The sequence below is a fragment of the Apus apus genome, chromosome 1 (genome assembly GCF_020740795.1).
Source record: "Apus apus isolate bApuApu2 chromosome 1, bApuApu2.pri.cur, whole genome shotgun sequence".
Lineage (NCBI taxonomy): Eukaryota > Metazoa > Chordata > Aves > Apodiformes > Apodidae > Apus > Apus apus.
In genome coordinates this window covers 21,327,704-21,344,892 of record NC_067282.1, presented here as the reverse complement: position 1 = coordinate 21,344,892, position 17,189 = coordinate 21,327,704, and the positions used below count along the sequence as shown (strand labels likewise).

The window sequence follows — 17,189 nt, the reverse complement described above, 5'->3', positions numbered from 1 at the left end:
AGGTCTTAGATTTGCAAACACAGCATGATTTCCTAACACAGGACTCATATATTCTATTTTAATAAAATAATAATAATAAACAAACAAGCTACAATTTAGGGATGAAACTTTGCAAGAGCGATGTAATCTGACGGTTGATTGGAAAAGTGCTGTTCTCTTAAGACAGTCAGGTTAAAAAATAAGCTTACTAAAACTTGTCACGTGTAATTACAAAAATGTTGGCTTCCACATTGCAAGCTTTGGCATTTGTTTGGAGTCTGCTCTTGTAGAAGTGCTGATGATGTTGGTGAAACTGTTTTTTCGTAAGGCTTTATGCGCACTGAACAGCGTGTCAGTCTCAATCTTGGTATTTATTTGTGGGCCTGTATCTCTAAAATCCAGCAGAAGTTTGTTAGCTTCTAGTTAGAACTGTCTACTTGAAAATACTTTAAAAAACCCTGTTCTTCTTTTATCCCATTTTCTGTACTCTTAAAAATGTCTTAATATTGCTGAAAACAACTGTGAGGAAGCGATACCAACAATATCGAAGGAAAATGCGTAAGGATTAAGATAACTTGATGTCATAAACCATCAAAAAGATTTAAAGAGCTATTAGATATTAAGAGCTGTAACTAATAAGAAAACAGTAGTCATTCAGTGTTAAAATGTTCCTTGGAGTTAAAGGCACCAGAGGAAACTGGTTGCTGGTTTGAAACACTAGTGGCTTGTGTCTGCTATTTGAAAATTCTTTGCTGATTTGGTTTCCAGAAGCAATTTTAATGTGAATTGCATGCTGCTTACTTGCTTTACTAGGTTAATGGAGTTTATTGTTTAGAAATTGTAGTGCCTTTTGAAGATAAATACTTTTAAATATCCATATTGAATTATGTAATTGTTGGGTCGTGATGTCTACAGAGCAATAAAAAATAATAATATTGGAGCATGTGCTTTTTGATTTTCATGGTCCCAATTCTGTAGATGTGTAGATGTTTAAACACCAAAGTATTTTTTTTTTAATGAGTAGGTCTGTTCTTAGGCTTAATGTTAAGCCTACATGTAAATGTTTTCAGGGTCAGGATTTATGTTTGCAAAGTTCATGGGATAAACTTGTCATGTTTTCGTACTGACTGTTCTGTATATTGCATGAGATAACGTAGGTAGTTGACTTCTGCTTTGGAATTTGGGGCTGCTTTATCTAATGACACATGAAGAGATGCTCCCAGCCCTGCTGCTGTGTTACAGTGAGTACCTCAGCCAACTTCATCTTTGCAGTGTGCTTTGCAGTACTACAGACATCACTTTGCTTTCCAGAGTGTTTTTACTGACATAAATGTGCATAGTTGTCAATCCTTTACATCCTTGTACATGCTTGTTTCAATTGATGTTAGTTTTACAAGCAATTTGGGAGCTGGAAGAGGAGGGAAGTCTCTTGCTGAGTCTGTCACACAGAGCTGTTGACTAGATGGTGAAGTGAAAAGCTTAAGTATGCAGTTGTTTGATATAAAGTCAGGTAACTTGTGAACTTGCAAGACATTTGAGTTGTTTCACATTTCTCTGATTTCCCACCCAATTCGTGGGAGCTATTTTTATTTTGATAATGGAACCTTGGGATGAAGTTGCTCAATATTTGCAGTCTCATTTTTAAGTAAGCAAGTTGTGATATTGCTCTGGGGTTATGGTATTTTTTAAAGAATGTCTACAATTTTCTTGCTGTCATCACAGCAAAACAGACCAAATTGGATAAGAAAGTAATTGTGAGGTTATAAATGTGTCAGCTCCATATACATAGAAGTTAATTTTTGCCCAGACAGTGTTGGTTTACTTTGGGGTGGCGTGATAGATGTTGCATTTTGCCTGGCTGTGTTTCCTTCATTCCAGAGAAAAGAATGTGTTTTTATATTTCATTGCAGAAATTTGTCATACTTAACCACTGTTAGATGGAGTGTACAGATTTTTTATGAAGAACCCCTGTTTGTAGAGGAAAATGCAGTTTTATCAAGGAGTACATCCAATATATGACCTGATCTGGTTTTAAATTGTTGTAAATGGTAGTAATAAGTAGTTCTAGATAATGAAGAAGAAGGAACTATGACTTTTAGATCTTTTTTTCCAAGCGATAGAGCACAGGTGTGTGTTAAAGGAGAACTCGGATGTGTCTGGACAAAGGGAGGAACCAAGTAGTTGCAGAAAGGCAAAGCAGGGCTTTTGGATCAGGTTGCCTGGAGTGGTGTCATGCTGTCAGATATTATTCAGCACAGGGGGGAAAAATGTGGGACAAGCTGCCTCCCTCTGCATTGGTCCATTCTTTGCAGTGGGAGTGATTTTTAAGAGTGCCATATGCTGTGCTCCCTACCCCAACACCTGAGATGGCACCCACTGAGGGGGTTTCCCATGACCTCTGAAGAGGTTGCACAAGCCCAGTGGAAGGTGTCAGGAAGGCGTTGTGCATTCCTGAAGATTGGCTGGTTAGAAAAGGATTGAGAATAAGAACAGTTTATTATTGGGTTCAAGTTGGTGTTCCTATGCATTGACACTTCTATTGACTCTTGGCAGTAGTACTCGTTTATAGGTTGTTTTCTTTGCATGCAATTTTTGCTTGAATCCAAGCTCTCCTCCACTAACAACCTTCTCTTAATGCCCTGAAAGGCCAAAGAATACTAGTGATAGAGGATTTTAAGCTCTTACCTTCCCGTGGCTTTCTTTGTTCTTCAGATTGGTGCTCATCCTTGTTTCTGAATTCATACATAGAACAAGAAAGCTGGTGCAGCAGAGGTTTTTGGCACAACAGAAGCAAATGGAAATTCAAGCGAAGCTAACGGAGGTAAAATGTTGCTGACTTCTACTCTGAAACCAACTCGTGGAAAGCAGTTTTCAGTGACTGCTCTTGCGCTCGGATAAGCTGTTGTGTTCTGCCACAGGAATGTTGTGTTTGCTTTGAAAGGCTCAACCCATGGGTTGTTTTTTTTTCTGACACAAGGCAACATTTCAGAATCTGGGCATGTCGTGATTTTTCTGACTCACATTTTGACTGACTTTCCTGAACAAAGTCTTCACTAAAAAACAAAAACACTTGGTATCCGTGAACCTTCTTTGTTAATGTATTTTACTTTGTCATAACATGAATGGGCTTTTGTCTGCATACCTTGTATGAGTCCCCTGATGAAATGAGCTGTATCAGCGACATACTCTTATGGCAGGAGAATAGAACCTATAGTGGGGTTTTCTGTGGGTGCAGCGATGTCATCCAAATCATTCCCCTGGTTGACATTGCTACCTGCTACACTAGCAAAAGCAAGCAACAACAGGAAGAGAACCCACAATCCCTGCAAGGCTCTTAAGATGACCACCTTTTGACTTCACCACAGTTGGTTCTTCCACTGCCTTTGGAATGAGCCAGTGCATAACAGAACAATTAAAGTCCATCATAGCTGGGTAGCCTAGAATTAGAGGAAGTTACATTTCAAGGAGGACACTGAAGATGTTGGTATCTGTATGTGCCTTGTGGATGGTGCACTGAATATCTGCAATAGATTAAATACTTAAATATGGAGTATATTGAGTTGTTTCTATACATTTGGAGGTTAAAAGTTATTTAAAAAATCTGTAACAGTGATGGCCACTTCATGCAGAGGAGGATACCTTATTGTTATTTCCAGCTTTGTGCATTTACTAGTAGCTCACCCTTCCTTGTGTTCTTGCCTCTTCGTTAAATCTGTTCCACTGCCCAATATAATTGTTTTCTCCTATTTTTTTTTTAATCAAGTTGTTTAAAATTTGTTTGTAACCAGACTGAAACAACTGTAAGTGAAAGATGATCAATACGTCACAAGACCACATAGATTCTAATGTGTTCTTTAAACTTTCTGGTCACATGCAAGGAGTTTGCTATCAACCCCATTCTGATCAACAGCTGGTACAGTATTTGTGCACCAGAGCCATCATCCAACCCCCCCACTGCACCCTGGTGTTGCCCTGACTGTTAATTGAAATAACTTGTTTTTCAAACTTTAAAAAACCCCTTTATCAGTCAAGCTTCCTCCAAGTAGATTGATGAGAGTTTCCTTCTGTCTGGCCTCTTTTTCCTGTCTTTATGTCTTGTTTGCTTTAGAAGGGTTTCCTCAGCCATTTATTGTTACAGACAGAAGCTAATGAGGGCTCACCCAGTGAATTAGTAAAATAGTTCTGTGTCTGTGCTAGATTTTGCATTTATGTTAATTAAAAATAAGTACAAGTCAATTCTTGAACTGGTTTTACAAGTAGTCCATTACTTATATGTCATTGCGGCTTCTAATGAAAAATGAAGCTTTAAAAATCACAGGATTTCCTTCCTGACTTTTACTAAGCCAGTATAAAATGCTATTTGTCCAGTATTGAATACCTGCAGAATTTAGGTTTGCTTCTTAACTGGTTTAATTCCTTTTAAATGCTGAAGGTAAGGTTAATCTCATCCAGGTTATATTAGGCTAAAAATACAGATATGTTTTTGTATTTGTGGATCTGTGATGCGTTTCATCCAAAGAGCTTAAAAAGGTATGTAAGTTAGATCTTTACATACATATTGCAAAGCTTCTTAAGAATTCAGCAACGATCACCAAATGTGTTTCTTTTTCAGATCACTAGTTAAAAAAAAAAAAACACAACATCTTTCTACTTCATCTGGTAAAATAACCACTCTTCATTCTTGTTATCTGGGAGATGGCTCAGCATGCCTGTTTGGTGCTGATACTTTTATTTTTTGTAGCTTCTGATCCCTGTCTGTCTGCAGCTGGAAGTGACACAGGCTGAATTTGGCTTCATCACATGTAGGGCAGCATATATACTTGTTGTGGTGTATTTACACATAGTGGACATGGTCCTGCATAAATCATACTTGCCGTTTTAGTTGTCAGGAGTTTTTTTCCCCCACTTTGAAATCCATTTTGACTGATGGCTGCTGACTTATTTATTGACTGTGGCTCTCCTGCTTTCTGCAGGGAAAATAACTTTCCAGTGAAGCAAAAGTGAAGGTGATTCAGTGGTGGTAAAAAGGAGAATCAGCAGCACAGCTTATCTGTGCACTTGACCTGATCTGTCTTGCCATGTAAGCAGAAAAAGAGAATCTATGGGAAAATTAACACTAAAGTGAATGGTAATGCAGAATTTTGGGTTACTGGAGTGTGAAATGAAACTCTTACAGTTTTTTCTTCTGCGGTGAGGGCTGTATGCCATTTACTGGAGAAGTGCTGTAGAAGTGTAATGCATTCTTCAGTCATATTTTGAATAGTTTGAAAAGCAGGAAATGTTTATAACTAAGTGTCATGCCTTTATAAAGTGGAAGATATTTGGTGAAGAACTTTTGGGTACAGCTTGACATATTACTTCCTACAAATGGTCAGAAACATATGGATTCCACATTAGGTATCATTAGTCTTTGAGTAAGTCTCAAGTTTAGTGAAGGCAACTTATTTCCTGTAGTAATCTCAACGTTGTGCTGTGTTGGTTTCTTTAAATTATTTTTTCCTCAAGGGTCAAAAAGAAAAGATTTCTGTTCTAGTTGCAATACTGGTTTTAAGGATAAAAATATGGTTTGTTCTAAAACATTGATATAAGTGAGGTCGTGTATACCTGAAAACCTGCTCAGCAGGTTAAGTTGAAATGTAGGATGGAAGAGACTTCAGTACAATGCACCCACAAATGTTAGGAGCAATTGCTATGCTGTATAAGATATTTTTCAGATGATGTATCACATGTTGTGTCTTATTTAGCCATTGCTATGGCTTGATTGTGCAGTTGAATCTGCAGTGGTGGCTCCATGGGATCCTTTGTGGGCATCAGAGTCCTGCCTGCTTCTGCTTCTGAGGAACTTGTTGAATTCACCACATCTATGATGATGTGGTTATAGCAAAGCACATAGAGCAAATCCCTGATGGGCTTCCTTTGCTAAGGCTCTATTGCTGCTGATGCAAATCTGGTTAGCATTCTACTTGTCATTGAACTTACTTTACATAAGTGTGGGTATATAAATATTATTTTCTATATATAAATATGTAAAACACTATAAAAAGGAAAAAAAAACAAACCCTGTAATTATTCTTTCCTTTTAACACTTTTTTTTTGCTCTCTCATTTCTTTCTTTTCAGATCTTAACTTAAAAATCCTTCCAAATTTAGCTCTAACATTAAGCATGTTTTATGGAAGAATGAAGTTGAAACAGTAGGTAAAGATGATTTAGAAATCTGATCCAATGTGTTCTTATCCATAATTAATTATTGTTCAGTTCTGTAGTTTTTTGCTTTTACTTCATAGTTGGGGAGTAACTACTCTTCTGGCGCTGTCAGCAGTATAGCAGTGAGGAGCTTCAATAATGTGTGGTTTAAATAGAAGATTTGTATAGTTATTATTGATTAGCAGCACTGATTATAGAAAATATCATGTATAACATATGGGTTTTACTGGGGGATTTTCACATAAATTGTCACAGAAAAAAATTGAAAACAGTAAATGAGTGGTGGAAAAGTAATATTTATAAGGTAGAAGGAGTTCTTTTCTTCATTTTTCTGCTAAGTAGGTGCATATAAAAAGACAGACATCAAATTGCTTTTGCTATCAGCATATAATGTATTTTCCTGTAGTCCAGAGGTTAAATACTAGTCTTATTTAATAATAAGCTTACACAGTTTTCTGACTTAAAATTAGCCTGCTTCAATTTGAAGTAAAATCGAAGCAATCAATAAAACTGGAATAACCAATAATTTAATCAGATATTAAAACTATATTTAAATGCATTTAAGTATTTATTTATAACATTTAAATAGGTTGATTAAACTCTTTATTAGGAAAAAAAAAAGCTCTGCCTTAACATGAATTGAAGAAGATTAGGATTTAATAAAGTGAATTACTGCTGTCTGTCTGAGGGGGTAAAACATTTTCCTCCAAGGTTTTGCTTTTAACACTGCTGTTTCTTTCCAGATGTTGTCAAATACATTCTGCATTGTTGTAAAACAACTCTAATCTTTAATACGATTATGTGTGAACTTTCTTTTCTGAGGGATTTTTTTTCAGATTATCAAATCATTTTATATACAAATCTTCCTTTTCTCGGTGCATACTGCAAGTCTACATTACATGCCCAAGGCAGTGCTCCAAATGAAGCTGATGGATATCAATTATTGATGATTATTCTGTGGACGGTGGGAAGTGAAATCCAGTCTCCAGTCTCAATCCATGGTTTGTTTCAAACTGAGAGTCATGAGAGCGGGTGCAGGGACACACAGGAGCACTGATTTGCAGCCTAAGCACAGACAAGTTACTTAAGAGTATATGGGACTGAGAAGAGAAAATGGTTGGAGCTGAAGTTGTCATGTGCTTTTAAATGATTTGGTCAATGTGTTTTCTTGGTACCTGTACACCAAAATAAGATATTTTCTCTCGTCATGGTGGTGACACTTCATTACACTGGGGCAGGGGATAACTCTTAACAGGGGAGAAGAGCCTGTCTATCCAAGATCTCTGTCCCACCCAAGTGTGGCCTGATCTGATTTGCTCTGACTTCATCAGACTTCACAAGCTAAAATTGTACTCTGGATTTCTCATGCACTAATAACTTTCTTTCAGTGAGATTTTTTAAAGTGTGAAATGAAGCAACCTGACGTTGGATGGAGGCTTTTGCATCCCTCATGCTACTCCCTTTTGTGTCCATCCATTGCACAGGACTGGGCTGCTGGAAAATAAAAAGCTTCCAAACAGAAACCAGCAACTGGGTTGCAAAACAGATTCAGGAGGGATGGAGAAAACTGAAAGCCAGCAGGCAAGCTAAAAAATGGCATTTCTTAATTTTGTAAATTAGCTTGTAACCTGAATCATCATGTTTTGACATTGCTACATGTAATTTTTGATATCTTTTTTAATTACTGCACCGGCTGCAGCAACTACATCTTTACTAAAATCCTTAATGCTTTTGAGGTTTAGAAGGAGGTGGCAATACTGCCTGAGGTACAAGACAGCTTAGAGACAGGGGAAAGCTTTTAACCTGTAGAGGAAGAGTAGTCTGTTGGGGGGGTGGTTTGGAGGAAAATGATCATTGAGAGTTTGGGTCCAGAAAGGTTTCCTCCACTGCAAGTTTTTTCCAATGCTGACAGCCTCTAGTGGTCCAGCTGCTTGGCTGTCCTTGCAAAGCCTTTGGTCTCAGCTATTGCTTTGGCAAGCTGTCTTCAGGCTTTCTGAAGAACAGACAAAATAAGGGAAATTCAGGTGTATTTTTTCAAAACCCAATGCGGAGTTTCTTGGGACAGAGCAAGCTGTGTAGACGCATGAGGATTTTTCATGTTTGAAGTTGTAAGAATCTGTAGTAGGGGAAAAGGTCATATGTGACTACAGGAGCCTGATGTGTCCCAGTCAGGACTGCCCCTCCATTCTCTGGATGAAGGAGTTCAAATGCCAAGTGTAGTAGCAGAAGTAAGAAGTAAGCAAAAGAGGATGCATCTTCAAAGGACGAATCAGTGCAGTGAGAGCTTACTTTGCTGGCATAAGCCTGAGTAAGCAGGTGGGGCTGGCAGTGTGCCCTGAAGGTTAATGTAGTCAGTCACCAAGCTGGAGGAGGAGGAGAAGCCCTCCCTTTTGATAGAGTTCTCAAGAAAGATGCTCTGAGAAGGCTTCTGGCTGCTGCCTCTCATTTCACCTTGTGTACTGGCAGAAACAAATGGTAGCTAGGATCAAGGCATTGCAAAGCTAAAGAAAAATAAATCCATGTATATAGAACCAATGACATTTAGAACCGCGTTGGTTTGTTTCTTTGGTGGGTTCCAAGCAGCAGCAGGGCTGGTGTTTCATTTCTTCTGCAGCTCAGCTGTCCCAGTGGGCTCAGAGGCTGCTGTCTGCCCTCCCCACCACCTGAGCTGCCTGCCACACTAGCTGAGGTTTTATGATGCCTCTGAGGCTATTCCTGGGTGTCAAGCCTATATTGGAGAAATACAGCCAAATTTTTTTTAGCTCTAATGCAGGAGAGGTCTAGCTGAGCTTAGAGAGGGTGATATTGTTAATTTTCCAGGCTGTTGCTATCTTGCTCTCAGCTGTCCATAGACATTCTCGCCATTTTATGTTTCCTCTCTAATGGCATGAGCCAGGATGTCATAATATCCAAAATCAAATGTACCAGAAAATATAATAAATTAGAGCTGAGCTAGCAGTGTAATTGAAGAATAAACTGAATTTTAAACAACACAAGATTGTGTTATGAACTGATTGTTATGCACAAAATGCACCAGGGGAGTGCGACTTCATGTAGATTTACTATTTTAAAGGAAGCATTTCCTAGATTGCTACTGGTAATAAAAAAATGAAAATGGTTTGAACTTTTGAGTTAGTACCACAACATAATACTGCAGCAAAGGAGAACTACCATTCTAGTTACCCTGCAAAGTAATTCTGGAAGAAAAATTTTCCTAGTGCTTTGGTGATTTATTTAAGGGGTTTACATGTATTTAGTAATTCTGGAGTTGGTAAAGCCACAAAGTGAATGCAGGTTTCAACATGGAAAGAACCTTAACTCCTAATGTATTTCTTGTCTAAGAAATTACTTAGGAAATGGTAGCAGTACAGTTGATTCCTCTCAATTCAGAAAACTCCATTTAAGGACATTTGGTGTCCTTAAGGAATTCTGAGGTTGTTTGCCAGGTGGGTTTTATGTTTGAAGAATTTTTTATTTCATTAAAAACATGTAGTGCATACAGCATTCTAAAAATAACCCTCTGTCATGCTAGTAGAGATGTAAGGAGATGGCATAAGAAGTTCTGGTTTTGTGAGATATAAGTTACCTGCCTGAGCCCTGGAAGTTGAGCATTTGTGTTCTCTTGGTCTGTTGAAATGTGAAATGAGATAGTGCTAGTGAGAGCCACCCTGAAGGTTGCTCTTGCAACCAGAAGTGATGGGAAAGCCTGTGAAGTGCAAATAGGCAGTAGCAGGTATTTGCTATAAGACAACAAATGTTGTTTGAGCTACTGGGTTGAAGACTCTGAGTGGGCTGCATGAGAGCAGGTCCTGTGCTGAGGCATCCGTGTCGAGGTCGTTGAGCTGCTGATATGCAGAAAAACCTGGAAAAACTTTTGACCATACTTTACTTTCTATTCATCCTAGTTTTGAGGATGCAAAGGATATTTTGTAAATACGAGATTTTTGGTGGCAATAATTCAAACACAAGGCAAGATTCTACCACTTCCACAGTTACCTTCTGCAGCAAAATACCAGCAAATGGAAGGGCTCTTTGGTGGTAGAAATTCAGTATATGCCTTCTTTGGTGGCAGAGAGGGCAGGAAGGCAAAAAAGCAGTATTACTGCACTGAAAGAATCTTAATTTTGTAGTGATAAGCAGTATGGTTTGTTTAAGTGAATACTTTTAAGTTCCAAGGTTTAAGTTATATTTTAACATGAAATGGTATTGTTTATTTGCATTATTCTTGTAAAATGTAAATAAGGTTCTCTACCAGAAATTATAATGAAATACATTGATTTTTAAACTATTTTTATAAAATAGTGAAAAAAGGTAGCTCTTGTGAGTTAAATGCTTGAATATTTACAGTAAGCTTTAGCATTATTAAACTGATTCAAAATGCTGTAAATCCCTTGATTTAAATTACTTCACTGTGCCATGACCTAATGGAAGCAGAAATTAATCTAGAAAATGCAATTAATAAGCTACTTACTTCCGTCATGTAATATGTAAGCCAGATTATTTTTCTGCATGTATTTTGATCACCTAATAACTTACCTCCTTGCATCCAAACCATGTCCCCATAGAAGTGGGCCCAGGCATTGCCAGGAGGCAGGAGAGAGAATGTCTGACTGTTGCCTCCAGCTCCTCCAGGCTGCCTGGAAGGGATAAGAAGGGCCAGATTCAAAAACAAGCTGCAGACCACTATGCTCTGTCTCCTCAAACTTCTGTAGCACCAAACTTGGGAGAGGAAAAAAAATAATCTGCCTATCAGTAGGAGACAAGAGTCAGCATTTAACCTGTTTAAAAAGAAGCAAGCTTGAGCAGAACAGGAATTTGTACAGGCAGATATTGAGGAAGGTCATCTTTAAGATCTGATATTTCTGTTCTCTTCAACGGCAGGGTCTGATATTTTGTGAAAAATTCAGAGTTCTCTTGCACTGCTGAGGTCTTCCCGTTCCTTTTCCCATATCTGAGGTGACTTTTAGTGAGTTACTCAAGCATAATTTATCTTTAAGAGCTTTCTTCACTAGACATGACACTTGTAACAAATATTGGTAACAAATAATGCTTATTACTTTGCTAACCTAGCAGAGGGAAATCTGCATGGTGTGGATGTGCTCTTACCAGACCCCTCGAGAAACCTCAAGTACAGTTGTTAGGAATGTGGTGGGTAAATGGAGTTCTTTCAAGGAGTCATGGAGCATTGTTTTCTTTCAAAATATATTAGTGACATGGAAGAAGGCAAGTGTTTCAGATGAAATTCAATGCAATAGTGAATCTTAGAAACAAGTCAGCAATACTGAGCAGTCCAGATAATTTTGGAAGTGATGACAGTTGAATGATATATTTCAATTTTTAAGCAATGTATTTTCTGTAACATGTAGAAGCAGAAAATCAGAACTATTTTCAGAGTGAATGCATCCTGGAAACATGCAGCAGTCATTGTGATTAACCATTGCAAAACAGCTCTGTGTTCAGTTCTGTGGTAAGGTGCATGGGAGTCCTTTAAGGAAAGATATGTAAGGGAATATTAACAAGGAACCCAAAGTGGCTTTTGCTGGAGTAGGGGGCACAGGTGGTACCTGGGACCTGCTGGTTTCTGATGTGAATGCTCTTAAAGAGTTAAATCATGAAAGCGGAAAAGACTTTTTAAAAGTTGCAAAATTATTAGAGGCTGCTTTATGGTATTTATTCAGCAACCCTGCTTTCCTCATCTAATTGGTAAATAAACTGTAGTGCATAAAAATAATGAGAGGTTTCATCACTTTAAAGAGATGTTTACATTTATGATGGCATTGCTGACAGGCAGCTAATACAGCTAGGTAGGCCTGCTAATGGTTTGCTACAGACTAAGTAAATATCATAAAAACTTAAGGATGGGAAGCCCTCAGGAACAGTAAACATGACTAGCTAATACCAATAAGTAAATATTTCACTGTTGGATGCAGAATTGCAGAAATGTATATTTAATGTGTACACACAAACTAATCAGTTCAGCTAGATACATCGTGCAGTGATGCTGCTGGGATCAGCACTTCATGGAACAACTTCTATTAAAGAATGCTTTTCCTGTAGTAGGTGGGTAGGTAGACAAGGCTATGAAAAGTCATTACAGTATTCCCAGGGCTGCTGATAGGGGGGCAGATGGGACCAGAGATCCTGAGGCCAGTGTGTGAGGCAGCAGCATCCATCCTTGCATGCCAGTGCTGCTGCAGTGTTGGACCACAGAGGTAGTTGAGTCCTGTAAGGAAAGTCTTTTAGTCTGGTGATCAGCTTTCCAGTGGAGACTGCTATGCTTGACGAATCCCTTCAGTCTGTTTTTTTAAATTATGTGTGCCCCAAAGCAGGTATAAATGAATGCTCCTGTTGTGTCTATTAGGCAGAGAGATGGACAGCTCATAAATTCAGATGTTGCTTTGTTTCATGTTCAGTTAAATAGACTTTGATGGCTGTAATGTAGCAGCACAAAGGCATTCTGAGTGTTTTTTGAATGTAAGATGGAACATTAATTCAGTTCAGCTTTATTCTGAAAAGTCCAGTTGAAACAATGAGGAAGAAAAGCCTTTTACATATCATGTTACGTTGTTTTCCTACTTTGGTAAAAGCTGCTTCTCTTCAGCTTTAATAAAGAATGTAGTAGCTGAAAGGAAGCTTTTACCACATGAAGGACAAGGATGAGAAATTTCAAAATGAGTTTTCGAGATCTTCAATAAAAATATTTCATGGGGCTTACAGAGGATCCTGTTCTATGAAAGTGCGAGAACTATAGGTATAAGCTACAACTATACATGAGGCAATACTTTGAAGTGACATACCAATAAAACACTGGGTTGTTTCCTCCCAACTCTTCTGTGTTTTTGAAGAGGGCATGGACAAAACCCGCTAGAGAGTTTGTAAAGATTAAGACCTTTATGGTAGTCATTGACTTTGAGGTTCTTAGGTAGATGCATTAAGTAAGTGGAGTGTACAGTGACTGTGTCATGGGCAGTGCATTGTTCCGTCACAGCTTATGAAGTTAGTGTCACCAGTTCAAAACATGGTACCTCATACTTATGCACAACATAGAAAAGCACAACTGCTCTGCTAAATGAACAGGACATTTTCAATTATAAGGTGCCATTACCTTTGTGTGTTCTTGTCATTTATTAAATCAGTGGGTGGTTAATTAAATGACTCCTTCGGACTTTTCTGAAGGCTGTGTATTAATTATATTTTAGTGGTGGTGTGCATACTTCTCAACTTTTTAATGAGGGTAAAAATTATTTACCTCTTCCTTTGGAAATATGTTTTGTTGTTGTTTCTTTTTTTCTTGAGGTTAGTATAATATGCGGTTTTGTGGTGGGTTTTTCCTTCTTTCTAAGGAAATCTTATTATTCAGCTGCTCACTGAGATCATGTGCATGCTTAGTTTAAATCCAATTTAAAAATCATTATTTTCCTTCTGCAAAGCACTGCTAAAACTGTTGATGGAGGGAATAAGTTAATCATTCAGGAGGAGAACATGCTTAATTATTTTGAAGACATGGTTCCCAAAGGCAACTGTGGGGCTCAAATCCTGAATTTTGGTCCAGCCTGTTGGCTGAGCAGGTAGATTCTGGCTGTTCTACTCCACCTTAATTAGCAGTGACAGCAGTGCTGGTGTTTGGGGGTTCAGAGGGAGCCCTGTGGCTGCAGGGCTGGAGTGGGGAGCAGCTTTTATGCTTGTCATGATTTGAGCCAGGATAGAACCAATTTTCTTTCTAGTGATTTTACTTTTCAGTTAAGTCTGTTCTAAGTAGCTCCACTTGCTGAAATTAACGACATGTTTCTCAGTTAATGTCTCCTTCCACGACTGTTAATGTTTGATGTCTGTAGTTACTGCTAGACAATGGTATGCAGAACCAAAGCCACTGCTTGGTTCTGAAAAACATCTTATGCTCTGAAATCAGAAGAGTATAAAGGGGTCATACCTGTGACCCTCCTTTGGGGAGGAACAGACCAGACATTGACCAAAATTGACCAAACAAAGTATTCTATCCTGTATGTGTCATACTTGGTATAAATCTGAGGCATCACAAGAGTCAAGTTCTTCTTCATCCATGGCGTCCTTGGAGGATGCCATCCATTCATCTGCCTTTGATCCCAAACCATGCATTCCCAAATCCGTGCTTTCCTGCATTCAGCTCCCATCTGCTGCTGACTCCGGGAGTCAAGTCTTGGACTCTTCCAGGGCCTGCCTGCAGCCTCGGTGGTGATGTGAGTGTTATGGGGGGGGAAATGGGACACAGGACATGACAGTGGTTTTGTGTATATTTATATATAATTGTACATATTTCATTATTTTCATCACTACTGTTTCATTAAAGATGTCGTATAGTTTCCAACCCCTCAGTCTCTCTCCCTTGTTCTCCCTCCTTTTCCTATAGGGGAGTGGAGAGGGGTTAATAGAGAGCATCTGTCAGTTGTTTAATTGCCGGCCCAGCGTTAAACTGTGACAATACTGCAGGGCAAGGGCTCTGATTTTACCCCTGTGCTTTACTGTCTGGAGTTCCACCATCCTCTTTTGCAGTACGGAGAAGATTTTTGTGCTAAAAATCTTGGTATCTTAGCAAATGCCATTTCCAGCAATGAATTTATTTCTGTTTTAATTAATGACACTTGTGTACTAGAGGAGGCCCATGTAGGTGCAACGTAGGTGTGCTGACAGAGGAATGCTTCTGCCAGGATTGGTTTATATTGGTTCCTGGGGTGAAATGGTATATTACTGGCAAATGCTCAAACCCAAAGAAAGTGCCCATAGCCCAGCATAAATATAATTGGCGCTGTCATTTTAGCACCACTGGAAGTGTCTAGTAGATGTCATAAGTTTCCATAATGCTCTTTAGGTCTTTGAATACCATTGTGGATTTTCTCTCATGGGAAGGAGCAGAATGGGTCTTGCTTCTGACCAGACAGTTTATTTAACTGGTCTGGTGGTCTCACCAGGGGTGATGTCTCATCTAGGCCATGCAGCTGTCCTGTGAACCAGATGGGCATCAGTCCTCTTCATCACACTGTTTATCCAAGTCTGTTTAAGACCATGCCAAGCCAAGAGGAGTCAAGAAAAACAGTTTTGGTAGTTTTTCAGATGAGTAACTTACTTTGCAATCATGTTTTTTCAAGAGAAGGGTGGTCTAAAGACCACCCTGAAGTCTTCGGAAGCATTCACTGAGACCTCAAACTGAACCCTTCGCTGCAGGAGCATACTTGTCTACTTCTGATTTATGGTGGTGTTTGTAGGTTAATGAGGTTTCTCATCCACATCATGGTAAGTAAAGGGAGAGGACAGTGTCTTGAGGAATATGGTGGTGTTCACTGTAGAATCTCTTGTGTGTCTTTTTTTTTTTTTTATGCCCAGTATAATGGAAATATAATACTTAAATATTTTATTTGAAAATTGTTCAAGTTCCAGGATACTGGACTTGATGAAAGCTGCTGTGGAAGGTATATCTAGTATTCAAAAACCCAGGAAGTTAGTTAATTTGAAAGAGAAACAGAATATTCTTTTCCCCCCACACACTTCTTTTTTTAATTGACAAAAGCAGAGTAATTTCAGGATGTAAAAGTGATTTTCTGCACTGAATGCTCCCCTAGTATTGAGATACTGAATTACAAAACTATACAGAAATTGAGATGTTTTCAGAAGAATGTGCATTTTGGTAACAGTTTCAACCTTTCATTTTAATTTTCTTTTCTAAAAGAATTTTCTTAAATGGGGGGGGGAGGAAAGAAAAATAACCTTATCTAATCGAATGTGTTGTTTGTCTTGCAAATTTTGTGTTGCTTTACATAATATAGCACATAGTGAGCATGACAGGGGCTTGAAATGTCCTGTATATGTTGTAAAGCCACTGTATATAATGTGGAGTTACCGTAAGTATTCCTGCGTGTGTGTCTCCTGCACATGCTCCCTGGGTGTGCTTACAGACCTGTGATGTGCTAGATGTAGTAGCACCGTTTCATTCCGCGTTAATGAGAAATTGCTGGCGGCATTTTAGCCTGCGGTTAATTTTAGTGTTAGGTTTAGGATTTGAAAAGAACACGGTGTAAGAAGAGAGTGCCTGCAGATCTTTTATGCTGGCTCCTGCTCCGGTTCCTGTTTGCTGAGCCACAGCGATTAGGGTTTCCCTCGTATTCATGCGAGGTGATTAGATGAATTTACTGCTTTAAATAAAGCAAACCCCAAGAGCTGCTTTGTGATTATAGGAGGGGCTGGTCCTGTTTGAATTACCCACCGGTGAATTAATTTGTGTATCCCGGCATGGCATGCTGACAGCCTTTTTCCTTGAAGTTCCCTGTTGTCATGTGATAACCCCTCCTCCAGGAGAACAACAATATATTCTTCTTTTCCTTTATGTTGGGCAGGTATGCTGTATTCTCTCCTCACCTCCACTGGCACAGAAGGGTAAGAAATGTAGACTAAAAAGGTGATGAAGGGAAGGGTCTGTCATGCTCTGTGTTGCAGGTTTTGTCACAGATCCTCTGTGCCGACTGCTGAGGAATCGTACCTGGGTGTTTCTAGGGCTTTGCTTGACATTTTTTAGATGCTCTTCTTCAGAGGCTGGGCAGTGAGTGCTTAATTGCAGGCTAGACCCTGTAATAAGAATTACAGACAAGAAGGGAATGCTTTTGATATGGCTTATTCCAAATGCATAGGCTATTCTAATCTGAAGTGTAAAGTGACTCTCTCTTGAAAGAGCTGGTTTGTGCTTCTTGTTTTTCTTTCTTTGCTTTCTCATTCTGAGGTTTTTTCCTAAATTACATGGTTCTCTGATACATTGGATTTAACAGGTTGATGTTTTACAGAATGTTGTAGTCAGGAATCTAGATTTTAGTTGCATGAACACAAAGGCTCTTTCTGGTGGTTTGCATGTATGTATATTTATTTTTTATTTTATTTTTTTTATTTGCTCAGTTGTAAAATTCAAGTTTAAAAATGCATTTAATGAATTACATGAGATTTCTGACCATATTGGTAGTCAGAAGGTGAGAAAGAAGTAGTGAAA

The 17,189-nt window shown here is 38.7% G+C and overlaps 1 protein-coding gene across 5 annotated transcripts in view; it reads left to right on the top strand.

The window, feature by feature from the left end:
* LNX2 (ligand of numb-protein X 2) overlaps positions 1 to 17,189 on the top strand; it is a 62,305-nt gene that overhangs the window by 1,985 nt on the left and 43,131 nt on the right. Inside the window, exons 2-3 of one of the 5 annotated variants that reach the window (XM_051633989.1) lie at positions 1,137 to 1,220; positions 2,728 to 2,800. The exons of 1 other annotated variant lie outside the window; for it this stretch is intronic. The gene's annotated coding sequence lies outside the window, so the exon portion shown is untranslated. Of the gene's footprint in view, positions 1 to 1,136; positions 1,221 to 2,691; positions 2,801 to 17,189 lie in introns of those variants that run through there. 3 more of the 5 variants (XM_051633970.1, XM_051633998.1, XM_051633980.1) reach the window with 3 other exon arrangements.